The sequence below is a fragment of the Amblyraja radiata genome, chromosome 6 (assembly GCF_010909765.2).
Source record: "Amblyraja radiata isolate CabotCenter1 chromosome 6, sAmbRad1.1.pri, whole genome shotgun sequence".
In the NCBI taxonomy this organism is placed as follows: Eukaryota; Metazoa; Chordata; class Chondrichthyes; order Rajiformes; family Rajidae; genus Amblyraja; species Amblyraja radiata.
Window position 1 is genome coordinate 53,375,414 of NC_045961.1, and position 17,588 is coordinate 53,393,001.

Below are 17,588 nucleotides of genomic sequence, written 5' to 3' on the forward strand. Positions count from 1 at the left end.
TGAGACAGAAGTCCAGAATGATTAATTTGGGCCTGTAAAATATTTGGGAAAAGATCTAAATGAAAACTATTGCTTGGCTGCTCCAATTACCCCTACAGATCAATTTGCAAATGAATAAAATGGTCACAAGTCAGGAACATTCACAAATCCTCATTTATAATTCATCTGAACATTAATGTTTAATTGTGTAGTGTCTGAAAGAAATGTACTGTTCTTATGGATTAATAGAAAGTTTAGCCTGAAAGTTCAGAATTATTATCTGTGCCAGGAGAAGTTTATTTTAGTCACAAGAGTCATAGAGTTATACTGCATGGAAACAGGCCCTTCGGCCCAACATATCCATATCCCTCTAAACCTTTCCTATCCATTGAATTGAATTGAATTCCTTTATTGTCATTCAGACCTTACGGTCTGAACGAAATTTCGTGCCTGCAGTCATACATACAATCATACAATAATAAACAACACTAAACACAAATTAACATCCACCACAGTGTATCCTCCAAGCACCTCCTCACTGTGGTGGAGGCAAAAATCTTAGGGCTGCAGTCTCTTCCCTCCTCTTCTCCCTCTGCGCTGAGGCGATTCCCCACCGGGCGATGGCACAAACAGTCCCGCGGCTCACCGAACCCCGCAAACGGGCCGGCTCAAGCCCGGGGTGGTCGAAGCTGCCGCCCTCCAGTCCAGCGTACGCAGTCGCTGGCCCACGGCTGAACCCCGGACTCAGGTCACCGCCGCCAGAACGCCGTCCCAGCCACCGGAGCACCGTTCCAGCCCCTAGCCGGATCGCCCTCACGTGAGTGTCGTTCCTCCCTCGAGCTGGGCCGCTCCGACGGGAGCGCCATTCCACCTCGGGCTGGGCCGCTCCGACGGGAGCGCCATTCCACCTCGGGCTGGGCCGCTCCGACGGGAGCGCCACAGCCCCTCACGGGAGAGTCTCAGCCCCTCGCCAGGCCGCCCTCACGGGAGCGCCGATCCAGCCCCGAGCTGGGCCGCCCTCACGGGAGTGAGCCCAGGGTGAGTCCTGACTGGCTGCCTCCGGAGTCTCGAGGTCGCCAGCTCCGCCATTAGGCCTCAGCGCAGACGGAGGCAGAGAAGGGGTATACAACAAAAAAGTCGCATTCCCCCGAAGGGAGAGACAGCAAGCCCCGTTTCAACCCCTCACCCCCCCCCCCCACATAAACACAACCTAAAAACCAAAAACGTAACTAGACAAAACTAAAAAAAACAACACAAAAAAGTAAAGACAAACGGACTGCAGGCGAGCCGCAGCCGTTCACCAGCGCCGCCACCATGTACCCGTCGATGTAAATTTTGTTATTGTGCCTGCAGCAGCTACTTCCTCTCGCAGCTCATTCCATACACCCACCCTCTGTGTGAAAAAGTTGCTCCTCGGGTTACTATTAATCTTTCCCCTCGCACTTTAAACCTATGTCCTCTGTTTCTTAAATCCCCGACTCTGAGTGTGTGCATCTACCCTATCTATTCCTCTCTTGATTATATATACCAGTTTTTATGGTGGGGCCAGACACACAATTTTGTGCGGCAGTATTGAGAAGCATTTTACGGTCAGCCTAATCAATGATGCACGAATAAACACAGAAAATGCTGGGAATATTCAGAAGGTCAGACAGCACCTTTCGACTTTTGCCATACATCATGGAAACAGGCCCTTCGGTCCACCAAGTCCATGCCGACCAGCAATCACTCCATCCACTGGCACTATCCTACACACTAGGAATTTACAATTTGCAGAAGGCAATTAACCTACAAACTTGTGCTTCTTTGGAATTCACCCAGAGAAAACCCACGCAGTCACAGGGAGAACGTACAAACTCTGTACAGACTGCACCCATAATCAGGATCGAACCTGGGTCTCTGGCGCTGTAAGGCAGCAACTCTACCGCTGCACAATTGTGCTGCTCCTTTGCCCAAAATCATAAAAGATTAATATCTGCTAAATTATTTATCCTTCATTATATTTTAGCATAAATGTTTTAGTATAAAAGTAATATCTACTAATATTTTCTCCCGCCATTGTATTTAAGTATACAGATAGTTTAGCATACGTTTTTGAGATATGTTTGGGAATTGTGTTACAGGATTTCTTCATGATCACTTCCTTCAGGAGCACAACATTGATTTTCAATTCCTGGTTCAATTGGAAGTTCAGCGAGATCCTTGAAAATGTCAAGATACATTTCAAAAGTTGGCCCCCAGTTTAAAAATGTTTCCCATTTGTATATTGTGTTGTCATGAGTGGTAGGTAGGATGTTGTTATCTGAATCCTCATCGCTGATAATTTGAGAGTCCATTAAAAGCAAATTAGTTGCATGCCTTTTCAATCCAATCTCCCATTTATCCAGCACCTCATCATCCTCAACAATACATCTCCCGGAATCTCGTTGAGTAGATTCGTCCACGGAGAAATTACTGTATAGTTCTCTTTCATAGTCGTACTCTGAACAAGTGAAAGAACTATGGGAATCACTGTCGGATGAAGGGTCAGAGGTAGGAATAAAGACTGAGGCACATCTACGGGATGAAATTCTCTGTGAAAATTGGGACAGAGAAGTTTCTTGAATGGTGCTCTCGACAGGTTTCTGTAACGTTGGAGCATGTAATTTTTTTACCTCTTCTGCAGATAGCCCCATTGGAAATCTCCTGAGTGCCTGTTTTCCTCTGCTGTTGGTTGTGCCATTGGATGCAAATGTTAGTGTATCTGGCTGAAGATCTCCACTAAAGGACAAGTTGTCAATACCTCCTTGGCTTGACTGGCGGTCATCAAAGTGAACATGGTGGGAGACCTCCGCCCCATAGCCTGTTGAATGAAGTTCATTCATGAAATGCTGGTGCTCTGTCAACAGAAACGATGAATGAAACCATTGAGATGGATGTACATGAAGGCAGTGTTGGTTTTCATGATGAATTGTTGTTGCATTTTGTTGGCTGGAAGTGATCTGCGTGGTAGAATGGGTGTTTCTATGATTTAATGTTGATGTAAAAGATTGATATTTTTCATGCCCATTCCTGGAGGGAATTACTTTTTGATCTTGATCATTAATGGTCCGGATCGGTTTCTTGTGCTGAGTGTCATCAGTACCCAAAGGAGCTACCCAGCCAGTGTTCTCAGTGGCATAGCTCTCAATGTCATAGTCTTTGTGCCCACAGTCGTTCTTTTTCTGCATCGTACCTGTGGCATTGCTAAACGTTTCATCCACGACGTGACCATTTTTTTCTGCCTTGATGATGTCCGGTGGCTTTCCATTATCGTCAGAAGTGTGACCTTTTATGTCACAGCCACTAATATGGTCATCATCAAAAGCTTTGTTCACGGTGCCCTGTTGAAATAATGGGCCCATTTTTGTTCTCTTGCTTTCTGAGGTAGTGTATCGACACTTGAAGAATGCAACCAACAGGGAAATTACTCCCAGAGTAACCAGGATAATGACTGCAGTTCTCCACTGTGGAAACTGAACATTGCCTTTCTGACGTGGGAGTTCACAATAAGATCCGGTAAAGTCTGGCTTGCAAATGCAGTGAGGCAGGCCTTCCGAGGAAATGATGCATGTACCGCCATGCTTACAAGGGTCAGGAAAACAGGAAAGTGGAAGACATTTGTATGCCAACCATAAATCAATGCACTTTGTTCCATTTGGACACAGGTTCCATCCACTGCATCCAATCTGGACAGAGACATCACTTGGCTGAACTTTGACCAGGTCATTTGATCCAGTAAATGGCATCACTTGATTATTATACTTTAATACCTTGATGCAGCCTTTAAAGCCTAAAATAAAGGAAACAATAATCAATAGATTGTACATGTAGCAGAAAATCTCACTATATACAAAATACCCTGAGGTTAAGTTTGAATGCGTGATTAAACAATCTCAGAAATAGCTCAATATCTAATTGAGGGTTAGTGCCTTAAACAGAACATATTACGCATACCAAAAGAAGTAGAATCTAATTTCTAAGCAAATCTTCCCCATTTGCAGTTATTAATTCAGTGTGCAGCGCAGCCTGTGAACAGATCTGTTCCTGACCCAAGCACTTAGCCAATGAGTAAATTATTTGAATTAATCCAACACACCAGCAGGCACAAAACTCATTTGTGAAAATCTGCATTGATGAAGAAAATACAGATATAACTGCTTTATCATAAAAGAACAGGAACCCAGAAACTGAATGATCAGATGTAATTTTTCTAATCCAGCACCTTTCCATCCTACTTGACGCTGAATTTGTAATATCTACCAGTAGTGCAGCAGGTGGTACAAATAATCTATGGGGCTACTACAGTGAACAGTGCAATGATCTTTCTAGTTGACCACAACATCACCCACCAAGAAGGACACAGACATCAAGTTTTGCAGAAAACCAGCATGGATATATTTCCCAACTGGATTCTTGATCCTAATGTTAACACAAAATGCTATTTTTTCAACTCCTGTTCGGAACGGCACAGTGGCACAGCGGTACAGTTGCTGCCTTACAGCGCCAGAGACCGTATTTGATCACGTCTGTGTGGCGTTTGTACGTTCTTCCTATGACCAGGTGGGTTTTCTCTGGATACCACAATTTCCTCCTACACTCCAAAGACATGCAGGTTTGTAGGTTTATTGGCTTTGGTAAAATTGAAAGTTGTCCCTGGAGTGTAGGGTAGTGCTAGTGTACGGGGTGATCGGTGGTCGGCACAGACTTGGTAGGCCGAAATGCCTGTTTCCACACTGTATCTCTAAAGTAAAGTCTAATGGAGCCATTATGGATGCACAACAACCACAGAAATAACACAACAGGACCTCCTCACTAAGATCCCTAGGGTAAAATGATTTCATTTTCTAATCTCAATCCATTAAAACAATTGTACATAGAACATAGAACAGTACAGCACAGGAACAGGGGCCCTTCGCCCCACAATGGTTGTGTTGAACATGATGCTAAGTTAAACTGATCTCATCTGCCTTAGATGATTCATATCCTTCCATTCCCTGCACTTCTATGTGCCTACCTAAAAGCCTATTAAACACCGTTATTATATATATATATATTTATTTTTTGTTATTTTTGTGTATAAGACTCAGGAAGCCAATTGCGGGTGCCCGGAATGCTCTGCCAGGGGTGGTGGTGGAGGTAGATACAATTGGGGTGTTTGAGAGGCTTTTAGATAGGCACATACGGTCATAAGGTCATAAGTGATAGGAGCAGAATTAGGTCATTTGGCCCATCTAGTTTACTCCGACATTCAATCATGGCTGATCTATCTCTCCCTCCTACCCACATTCCCCTGCCTTCTCCTTACTGCCCTGACACCCTTACTAATCAACACATGCACAGTAAACCTTTGCTGCTGACAACATGATCAGAGCTCCCGTTACATGACATGGAGGCATATTGTTATCCAGATCTTTAACAACAGAGCATTATAATGTGGGTCGTCAAGGTATTAAAAAAGTAATTAAATTTAAATGTGTGATTATAAAATGTCACGTTAATTGCAATTTAATCTCGCCTGTAAACAATAATGGATGGGATATTTTCAAGAAGCACAAAAGGGAGGTACTTTATCTTTGAGAGGTCTGGGAGAGGAGAAATGTGGGGTAGAGAGGTGGGCTTTAGTGAGTGGGTCAACGGGGAGAAGAGAGAGAGAGAGAAGGAGAGGATGAGAGAGGATTGGGGGGGAATGATGCCGATATCAGTGAATTACAGTCAATTAAACAAAGCTAGACACAAATTGCTGGATTAATTCAGTGGGTCTGGCAGCGTCTCTGGGAAAAAGGATGGCTGATGTTTTGTCTTGGTACCCTTCTTCAGACTGGTCCCGACCCGAAACGTCACCCATTCTTTTTCTACAGAGATGCTGTCAGACCCGCTGAGTTACTCCAGCATCTGGTGTGTATCTTTGGCATAAACCAGCACCATGTTTCTACAATTAAACAAAGCCTTGGCAGGGGTTCATGTTCCACGGTATCTCCCCCATTTCCGAATATGCCCTCTCTGCCCTTCGATTTCATTCTATTCCCGAACTCTCTAACTCCCCCTCCCAACTCCCCTCCTCTATCTCTTTACCTCTCCCTCTCTTTTCTCTCTTCCTCTCCCTTTGTTACTTCATTTTGATGGGTAGGAGTGTTAGGCAAAGTTTAAGGGAGATATGTGGGCAAGTTTTTTTTACACAAATGGTGTTGTGCCTGGAATGCACTGCCAGGGTGGTGGTGCAGGCAGATATGATTGGGGTGTTTATGAGGCTTTTACAGAGGCACATCCATAAGCAGTTCAGCTTAGATTAGTTTATTGCCGTGTGTGCTGAGGTACAGTGAAAAGCCTTTGTTGCATGCTAACCAGTCAGCAGAAAGACTATACATGATTACAATCGAGCCATTCACAATGTACTGATACATGATTAAGGGAATAACGTTTAGTGCAAGATAAAGACCATTAAAGTCCGATTAAAGATAGTCTGCCTTAATTGAGGTAGATTGTAGCTCAAGACACCACACTAGTTGGTGGTAGGATGGTTCAGTTGCCAGGAAATGGAAGGATATGGATCACATGCAGATGAGAGTAGTTTAGAGTAATTTATCTTGACATTTTATAGGTACAAGGAACCGCAGATTGTGGTATACAAAAAAAACACAAAGTGCTCAAGTAATTCAAAGGGTCAGGCACCATCTCTGAAGAACATCCACCTGTATCTCTAAGCTAAACTAAACTAAACCACTTGCCAGATTTTGTCCTTCCCCCACCTCACTTACAGCTTTCACCCTCCTACTACAATCAATCAAAAGAAAGGCCCCAATTTGAAACGTTGCCTATTCATGCCCTCCAGAGATGATGCCCGACCCGCTGAGATACTCCAACATTTTGTATCTTGGCATCATGTTAGTCATAGATTGGATAACAATTCCTCTCGTTATGCCAGCAGCTTAGTTTATCAGCTTGTCCTAATCAGTGCAGTCATTATAGAAATAATTTTACTGAGTGGACATTTGGCTTAACTTTTGTAATTTATTTGATGTGTTTAACTGTCATAGTGAACTGAAGGATGAATGTTATTTCTTTGTAATTGGCAGGTATTTGAATGGGAAAAGAAAGCTGTGTAGTATAGTTTAGTTTATTATTGTTACATGTAGCGAGGTACAGTGAAAAGCTTTTTTGTTATGTGCTATGCAGTCAACAAAAAGACTATACATGATTTCAATTAAGTCATCCACAGTGTACAGATACAGGATATAGGGTATATCGTTTAGTGCAAGCTAAAGTCCAATAAAGCACGATTAAAGATAGTTCATAGGTCTCATGTTCATAAGTCATAGAAGCAGAAGGAGGCCATTTGGCTTGTCAAGCCTACTCCGCCGTTCAATCATGGCTGATCTATCTTTCCCTTTCATGCCCATTCTCCTGCCTTCTCCCCATAAGTCTTGACACTCTTATCAATCAAGAATCTCTTAATCTCCACCCTAAAAATACCCAGTGACGGCCTCCACAGCCCATTAAATAGATGGGAGGTCAGGACCACACTCTAGCTGGTGAGAGGACGGTTCAGTTGCCTGATAACAGCTGGGAAGAAATTGTCCCTGAATCTGAAGATGGGTAAACTAAAAACAACCACAGTTTTTCGTGGGAAACATGCAAAAAAAATTCTGTTTGGGGTTAATATCTAAATAGCTCATCAGCAGTAATTTTTTTATGCTCTTATTTTTAAAAGTGTCAATATTTTAAATTTTAATGAAGTAGCTTCCTTCCTGTTATATCTCAGTTTTTTTCACAACTTTGGATTTCTGTAAACAAAATCTAAATACTGTTTGTGAGAATGTTTCACACCAGAGCAATTACAGTTCCTTGAGATTGGTGTTGCAGTTATTGTGAATATTGTTTCGTCTTTAAAACAAGTGAAAATTGGAAAATCAGATGCATTTGTCTAGAAATTGGATTTCACTCGTTTTTGGTTGGCTTGATCATTGTAGGGTTTTGCAACAAATCAGGTCCAGATCAAAAAAGAACGAGAACATTTTCAAAAAGATGTTTGTCAAAGGATCTGTGAAACTCGATCTGCACATTTTATTTCGTTTGGAGATACAACGCAGAAACAGGCCCTTCAGCCCACCGAGTCTGCAATGACCAGCGGCCCCCGCACATTAACACTATCCCTCACATACTAGCAACATTTTACACTTATACCAAATCAATTAACCTACAAATCTATACTTCTTTGGAATGTGGGAGGAAACCGAAGATATCAGAAAACCCACACGGTCACAGGGAGAACGTACAAACTCCTTAGACAGCACCCATAGTCAGAATCAAACTCGGATCTCTAGTTCTGTAAAGCAGCAACTCTACCATTGCACTACTGTGCAGCCCTGGGGTATATTCAATTAAATGCTGCTACCCACACTTTGCTGTGTTGCCTGCAATGAAAAATATCTAAATTGCCCCGCACATCTATATTACTAAAACTCTTTGCCTTGTTTGTGTGTATGTAAAAGTGTGTGTGTCATCTGGGCACATTCTGGGTTAATTCCTATTTTCTTCCAAACGCTAGGCCACAGCCTTCCCATTTTCTACACGCTTTTTTCCCCATGGAGGCAATAAACATCTTCCCGTCGCATTTCCACCTATATTTCTGAACTTTTTGATCCTTGAACTTTTAAAAACAGCCCAAACTCAACCAGTTTTGAGAAAAAAATCCGACTGATGTCACAATGCCTCTCACAGTGCACCAATCACAATGGGCTCTCAAGCTGGCTGCCGACTGCCACAATGACATCACAATGGGACGTTGCTCCTCCCCTCTCCTCCTCACCCCTCCCCTCCCCTCTCCTCCCCTCCTCTCTCCTGTCCTCCCCTCTCCTCCTCCCCTCTCCTCCCCTCCTCTCTCCTGTCCTCCCCTCTCCTGTCCTCCCCTCTCCTCCTCCCCTCTCCTCTCCTCCTCCCCTCATCTCCCCTCCTCTCTCCTCCTCTCCTCTCCCCTCTCCTGTCCTCCCCCTGCTCTCCCCACTCCTGCCCTGCCCTTTCCTCCCCTCTCCTCCCCTCTCCTCTCCTGTCCTTCCCTCCCCTCTTCCCCTCTCCTCCCCTCTCCTCTCCCCCCTCTCTCACCCCTATTTCTCTCTCCCCCTGTCCTCTCTCTCTCTGTCCCATCTCCAACTCTCCTCCTCTTCCCTCTCTCTTCCCCCCTCTCTCTCCCCTCCCCGCTCTCTCCCCCTCAATAGTGCGACAACTTCCCTATCTCCCCACAGTATATATTTATTTTTCTAATCAAAAGACTGGCGGAATATTGCTTTGGGGAACAGGTTGCGTTGGGGGACCAGGCCTCCCGTGGGGGCTATGGGTGAGTGGTGGAATATTGCGTGGGGGAACAGGTTGCGCTGGGGGACCAGGCCTCCCGTGTGACAGGGACGCAACGAGTCCAACTTGGTCTAGTCTCCTTTAAATTTCTCACCTTAAAGCTATTTAAGGTGACTCTCTATTCTTTGACATTTCCACCCTGAGAGAAAGATTCTAAATGTCTATGCGATCTAACCCTCTCATAATTTTATACACCTGTACTTCTATCAGGTCTCCCCCCAGTCTCCGATGCTCCCAGGTGAGGAAGTAAAATGTTTTTGTTATGAATGTTTCCCAAAATTCACTGATTGGTGTGCATACGTTCTTACAATTACAAACACTGTTGCTGACTACAAGTGTCACCTTGGAGTATTGATCTTTATATTATGAAGATGCAAAGACACTTCCTTTCATTTGACTTGTTAAAGCACATTATATCATTTAAATTCTATAAACATTCAGACAGTAGTTTCATTAACTATCTAATCATCTTGACAAAAAATTTGATTAACACTCATATTAAGAATGTGTTTTACTAATTAGTTGTCTCTTTAGTTACTTTGCAAACCTGGTAGTAAATTGTGGAATAGCTGAAGTAGAATACGTTTCTGTAGATTTCTAAACACTCAGACAGCAGTTTCATTAACTATCTAATGATCTAGAAAAAAAATTGATTAAAGCGCACATTAAGTATGTGTTTTACTAATTGGGTGTCTCTTTAGTTACTGCTCCTCTCACAAAGATATGCTCTCAAGTCTTTGATATTTCTACCCTGTGGAAAAGGTTCTGACTGTCTACCCTATCTATAGCACTCATAATTTTATAAATTTCCATCAGGTCTTCCCTCAACCTCTGGCGTACCAGAGAAACCAATCCAATTCTGTCCAACCACTCCTTATAACTAATGACCTCTAATCCAGGCAACATTTTGGTCAACCTAAATGAAATGAAAATGATAAAGAAGGTTATTTAATTTGGCTTGGCAGGACCGGCATTGGGTTCTTTTCAGGACTCAATGATGCAAGCGTCCACAATTAATGCGGGAAAAGACCTTTCGTTCTTCATGCCTCACTTGATGCAGAGAACATTAAAATAAACAAAGGGGTTACATGCCAACACCCTGCCGGTAATCATGGATGTGGATCTCTTGAGGAGAAACGCCTACATTTGGGGCTGTGGTAGAGTTGGGACTCTGTCATCAGTCGATAAGTGACTGACAAATTTAACATCTGACTTTAGACGTTAACATCATTTGGACCATGGATAGGAAACGTTTAGAGTGATATGGGCCAAACGCAGGCTGGTGGGACTAGTGTAGATGTGGCACCTGGTCGGTGTGGGGAAGTTGAGCCAAAGGGCCTTTTTCCATGCTGATATGTCTCTTTAGTTGCACTATGGACTTCAGTTGTGCACCATGGTGGTTCCCTAGAATTACGGATATTAAATTATTCTATTGGTGATTATTATATATTTATATATATTTATCTGTGTGTTATTGTGTTAATGAGTGTGTAATGCTGCAGCAAGTAAGACTTGTATTGTTCCATTGACAGAACACAGGACAGTCTTGACTCTTGAGGCTGTGGTCATAGCAGCTTTGGTGGGGTTCTCCATTAACTGGTCTATTAGTGGGTCTATTAGAGAGGTTTACTGGTCAACTAGGGGGTCTACCAGTCTACCAGGGGGTCTACTGGTCTATTAGGGGCTCTAATAATCTGCAAGCGGGTCTGCTGGAAGGGTCTACTGGTCCACTAATGGGTGTCTACTAGTGTATGAGTGGGTCTATTGGAGGGGGTCTACTAGTCTACTAATGGGTCTGCTATGGGGCGGTCCACTAGTCTACTAGGGGGTCTACTAATGGGCAAGGGTACTTGGCATTGCGATTGACTTAAGATGGACAAGAAATACATTTTGTGTTTATCTTCAGTTTAAATCAGATCTGCATTTCCTTCCTACGCATTGCGATTGACTTGTTGGCTAAGTGTTGGAGCCATCATTTGGTTGGGTTTATGGGAGTGTGTGGGTTTGCAGAGTCAGTGTGTGCTGAGAAGCCATGTACAGTGGCTTGCAAAAGTTTTCCTACCCCTTGAACTTTTCCACATTTTGTCACGTTACAACCACAAACGTAAATGTATTTTATTGGGACTTTATGTGATAGACCAACACAAAGTGGCGCATAATTGTGAAGTGGAAGGAAAATGATACATGGTTTTCAAATTCTTTTACAAATAAAAAACTGAAAAGTGTGGCGTGCAAAAGTATTCAGCCCCCCTGAGTCAATACTTTGTAGAACCACCTTTCGCTGCAATTACAGCTGCAAGTCTTTTGGGGTATGTCTCTACCAGCTTTGCACATCTAGAGACTGAAATTTTTGCCCATTCTTCTTTGCAAAATAGCTCAAACTTAGTCAGATTGGATGGAGAGCGTCTGTAAACAGCAATTTTCAAGTCTTGCCAGAGAATCTCAATTGGATTTAGGTCTGGACTTTGACTGGGCCATTCTAACACGTGAATATGTTTTGATCTAAACCATTCCATTGTAGCTCTGGCTGTACGTTTAGGGTCGTTGTCCTGCTGGAAGGTGAACCTCCGCCCCGTCTCAAGTCTTTTGCAGACTCTAACAGGTTTTCTTCCAAGATTGCCCTGTATTTGGCTCCATCCATCTTCCCATCAACTCTGACCAGCTTCCCTGTCCCTGCTGAAGAAAAGCATCCCCACAGCATGATGCTGCCACCACCATGTTTCACAGTGGGGATGGTGTGTTCAGGGTGATGTGCAGTGTTAGTTTTCCGCCACACATAGCGTTTTGCATTTAATAATAATAATAATTACATTTTATTTATGGGCGCCTTTCAAGAGTCTCAAGGACACCTTACAAAAATTTAGCAGGTAGAGGAAAAACATGTAAGGGGAATGAAATAAATAGTAGAGACATGACTAGTACACAAAGTAAAGACAGAATTCAATTCAAAACACAATATGAGGCAATTAATGCACAGATGAAAAGGGAGGGGGACGTGGGGCTAAGGATAGGCAGAGGTGAAGAGATGGGTCTTGAGGCGGGACTGGAAGATGGTGAGGGACACGGAATTGCGGATCAGTTGGGGAGGGAGTTCCAGAGCCTGGGAGCTGCCCTGGAGAAGGCTCTGTCCCCAAAACTGCGGAGGTTGGACTTGTGGATGGAGAGGAGACCGGCTGATGTGGATCTGAGGGACCGTGAGGTTTGGTAGGGGGAGAGGAGGTCAGTGAGATATGGGGGGGCCAGATGGTGGAGGGCTTTGTAGGTGAGGATAAGGATTTTGTAGGTGATCCGGTGGGAGATGGGAAGCCAGTGAAGTTGTTTGAGGACTGGAGTGATGTGATGCCAGGATTTGGTGTGGGTGATGAGTTGGGCGGCTGCTGTTCTGGACCAGTTGGAGTCGGTTGATGTAGGTGGAGCTGATGCCAAGGAGAAGTGAGTTGCAATAGTCCAGTCGGGAGGAGATGAAGGCATGGATGAGTCAGCAGCGGGAGGTGTGAGAGACGGTCTGAGTTTGGCGATGTTGCGGAGATGAAAGAAGGAGGTTTTAATGACATGGCGGATGTGAGGCTCAAGGGAGAGGGTGGAATCAAAGATCACGCCAAGGTTGCGGGCCTGGGGAGATGGGGAGACAGTGGTGCCGTCGATGGTGAGAGTGGGGTTATTGATTTTGCTGAGTGTGGCTTTGGAGCCTATGAGGAGGAATTCTGTCTTATCGCTGTTGAGTTTGAGGAAGTTATGTTGCATCCAGGTTTTTATAGCTGACAAACAGGCCAAAACTTCAATTTTGGTCTCATCTGACCAGAGCACCGTCCTCCACATGTTTGCTGTGTCCCCCACATGGCTTGTGGCAAACTGCAAACGGGACTTCTTATGGCTTTTTTTCAACAATGGCTTTCTTCTTGCCACTCTTCCATAAAGGCCCGATTTGTGGAATGCACGACTAATAGTTGTCCTGTGGACAGATTCTCCCACCTGAGCTGTGGATCTCTGCAGCTCCTCCAGAGTTACCATGGGCCTCTTGGCTGCTTCTCTGATCAATGCTCTCCTTGCCCGGCCTGTCAGTTTAGGTGGACGGCCATGTCCTGGTAGGTTTGCAGTTGTGCCATACTCTTTCCATTTTCGGATGATGGATTGAACAGTGCTCCGTGAGATGTTCAAAGCTTGGGATATTTTTTTATAACCTAACCCTGCTTTAAACTTCTCCACAACTTTATCCCTGACCTGTCTGGTATGTTCCTTGGGCTTCATGATGCTGTTTGTTCATTAATGTTCTCTAACAAACCTCTGAGGCCTTCACAGAACAACTGTATTTATACTGAGATTAGATTACACACAAGTGGACTCTATTTACTAATTAGGTGACTTCTGAAGGCAATTGGTTGCACTGGATTTTATTTAGGGGTATCAGAGTAAAGGGTGCTGAATACATTTGCCCGCCACACTTTTCAGTTTTTTATTTGTAAAAAAATTTGAAAACCATGTATCATTTTCCTTCCACTTCACAATTATGCGCCACTTTGTGTTGGTCTATCACATAAAATCCCAATAAAATACATTTACGTTTGTGGTTGTAATGTGACAAAATGTGGAAAAGTTCAAGGGGTAAGAAAACTTTTGCAAGCCACTGTAACTGGCTCTATTGCCTGAGACTTGTTTAGGCAGGCTTGTTTTAAGTAAAGACACAAAGTTCTGGCGTAACACAGCGAGTCAGGCAGGATCTCCAGAGAACATGGATAGATGGCATTTCGGTTTGGGACCCTGATTAGACAATAGACAATAGACAATAGGTGCAGGAGTAGGCCATTCGGCCCTTTGAGCCAGCACCGCCATTCAATGTGATCATGGCTGATCATCCACAATCAGTACTCCGTTCCTGCCTTCTCTCCATATCCCTTAACTCCCCTATCCCTAAGGGCTCTATCTAACTCTCTCTTGAAAGCATCCAGAGAACCAGCCTCCACTGCCCTCTGAAGCAGAGAATTCCATACATTCACAACTCTCTGTGTGAAAAAGTTTTTCCTCATCTCCGTTCTAAATGGTTTACCACTTATTATTAAACTATGGCCCCTGGTTCTGGACTCCCCCAACATTGGGAACATATTCCTTGCTCTAGCATGTCCAAACCCTTAATAATCTTATATGTTTCAATAAGATAACCTCTCATCCTTCTAAATTGCAGAGTATACAAGCCCAGCTGCTCCAATCTATCAACATATGACAGTCCTGCCATCCCAGGAATTAACCTCGTGAACTTACGCTGCTCTCCCTCAATAGTAAGAATGTCCTTCCTCAAGTTTGGAGACAAAAACTGCACACAATACTCCAGGTGTGGTCTCACTAGAGCCCTGTACAACTGCAGGAGGACCTCTTTGCTCCTATACTCAACTCCTCATGTTATGAAGGCCAACATGCCATTCGCCTGCTGTACCTGCATACCTTCATTTCAGTGACTGATGAACCAGGACCCCAGATCCCGTTGTACTTCCCCTTTTCCCAACTTGATACCATTTAGATAATAATCTGCCCTCCTGTTTTTGCCACCAAAGTGGATAACCTCACATTTATCCACATTAAACTGCATCTGCATGCATCTGCCCACTCACACAACCTGTCCTAGTCACCCTGCATCCTCATAGCATCCATGTGCTCTATTTTTGCCCACTAATCTCCTATGTGGGACCTTATCAAATGCTTTCTGAAAGTCCAGATACACCACATCCACTGGCTCTCCCTTGTCCATCATCCTGGCAACATTCTCAAAAAATTCCAGAAGATTAGTCAAGCATGATTTCCCCTTCGTAAATCCATGCTGACTCAGACCGATCCTGCTACTGCTATCCAAATGTGCCGCTATTTCATCTTTTATTATTGACTCCAGTATCTTCCCCACCATCGATGTCAGGCTAACTGGTCTATAATTCCCTGTGTTCTCTCTGCCGCCCTTCTTAAAGAGTGGGATAACATTAGCTACCCTCCAATCCACAGGAACTGATTCTGAATCTATAGAATATTGGAAAATGATCACCAATGCGTCCACAATTTCTAGAGCCACTTCCTTAAGTACCCTGGGATGCAGCCCATCTGGCCCTGGGGATTTATCAGCCTTCAGTCTACCCAACACCATTTCCAGTCTAATATGAATCTCCTTCAGTTCCTCCGCCACCCTAGATCCTCTGGCCACTAGTACATCAGGAAGATTGTTTGTGTCCTCCTTAGTGAAGACGGGTCCAAAGTACCTGTTCAACTCATCTGCCATTTCCTTGTTCCCCATAATAAATTCACCCTTTTCAGTCTTCAAGGGTCCAACTTTGGCCTTAACTAGTCTTTTTCTCTTCCCATACCTAAAGAAGTTTTTACTATCCTCCTTTATATTCTTGGCTAGCTTACCTTCGTACCTCATCTTTTCTCCCCGTATTGCCTTTTTAGTTATCTTCTGCTGCTCTTTAAAAGTAACCCAATCCTCTGGCTTCCCACTCATCTTTGCTATGTTATATTTCTTCTCTTTTATTTTTATACCATCCCTGACTTTCCTTGTCAGCCACAGTTGCGCCTTACTCCCCTTGGAATCTTTCTTCCTCTTTGAAATGAACCGATCCTGCACCTTCTGTATTATTCCCAGAAATACCTGCCATTGTTGTTCCACTGTCATCCCTGCTAGGGTATCTTTCCAGTCAACTTTGGCCAACTCCTCCCTCATGGCTCCATAGTCCCCTTTGCTCAACTGTATTAGCGACACCTCCGATTTACCCTTCTCCCTCTCAAATTGTAGATTAAAACTTATCGTATTATGGTTCAAAGGTTACAGGGAGAAGGCAAGTGAATGGGGTTGAGAGGGAAAATTAGATATTACATGATTGACTGATGGAGTAGATTCAATGGGCCGAATTGCCGAATTCATATGTCTTATGGTCTTATGACTCCAGCACTTTGAGTCTTTTTTTGTAAACCAGCACCTGCAGTTCCCTGTTCCTCTGCTTGAAGTAACAGCTGCAGTGAAGGATTGCTTCTGCCTGTTTGGACAGTCCATTGAAAGTGTGAGCAGCATCAGGCCATGCTTGTGCATGCCATTGAACCCCACTCCCCATGTCTGGATGCCTCTTGTTGTTTCTGAATCAGTTGCTTGGAAGAGCGAGGGCGACACAGTGGCATAGCGGTAGAGTTGTTGCCTTACAGCGCCAGAGATCCCGGTTCAATCCTGATTATGGGTGCTGTCTGCATGGAGTTTGTACGTTCTCCCTGTGACCACATGGGTTTTCTCCAGATGCTCCGGTTTTCTTCCACACTCCAAAGACTTGTATGTTAATTGGCTTCTGTAATATGTCCCGAATGTTTATGATGGAATTATTGTACAGGTGAACGATTGTCGGCATGGACTCAATGGGCTGAAGTGCTTGTTTCCACTCTGTACCTCAAAACTAAACTAAACTGGAATGAAAATATTAGACTTCAAGTTTTGCATGGTAACTTTCTCCTAAAATGTTATTGCATTTAGTTTAGTTTAGAGATACAGCATAGAAACAGGCCCTTTTGCCCACTGAATCCATGCTGACCATTGATCACACCAACTCTATGTTATCCCACTTCCTCACCCACTCCCTACATACTAGGAGCAACTTCCAGAGGCCATTTAACCTGCAAACCCACAGGGCTTTGGGATGGGAACGCAGAGGAAACACACGTGGTCACAGGGAAAATGTGCAAACTCCACACAGACAGCAGCTGTGGATTGGACCCAGGTCTCTAGGCCTGTGAGGCAGCAGCTCTACAAGCGGTGCCACTGTGCTGCCCATACAGGTGCATACAAAATGCTCAGTTATGAAGTGAAAGTCCTCTACTATTTTATACAAATATAAAAAGCTGGAGGAATAAGCATTTTGACATCAGCAAAACCTGTGTAGTTTACACATGTATTTATTTCCAAAGAACATTGGATTTCCAAATCAAATGTTAAGTGCTATTAATTGCATGCAGTAATGGATGGTTCAAGCAAAATCACACTGGAGCTGTGAGCTATGATCTATTTCTTACTTGCAACCAGACTATGTTTTGCTGACTCACATGAAATGTAAGATAATCTATTACATTTTCTGACTGTTCAGCTGAATAATTTCCAAGATTTTCAGTCATTGTTTCAAATTTCCAGCATCTGCTATTTTATTTTGTTCCCTCTGTTGCAGTGTGTTTGATCCACATGCTTGTTTAATAATTAAAATGGTAAAAGACGGCACAGTGGCACAACT

The 17,588-nt window shown here is 43.8% G+C and overlaps 1 protein-coding gene across 1 annotated transcript in view; it reads right to left on the minus strand.

Annotated features, from left to right (window-relative positions):
* Nucleotides 1-1,960: 1,960 nt before the first annotated feature.
* Nucleotides 1,961-17,588, minus strand: part of LOC116974426 (protocadherin Fat 4-like) — a 78,108-nt gene continuing 62,480 nt past the window's right edge. The window contains exon 15 of the mRNA XM_033022850.1: nt 1,961-3,790. The gene's annotated coding sequence lies outside the window, so the exon portion shown is untranslated. The remainder of the gene's footprint in view (nt 3,791-17,588) is intronic.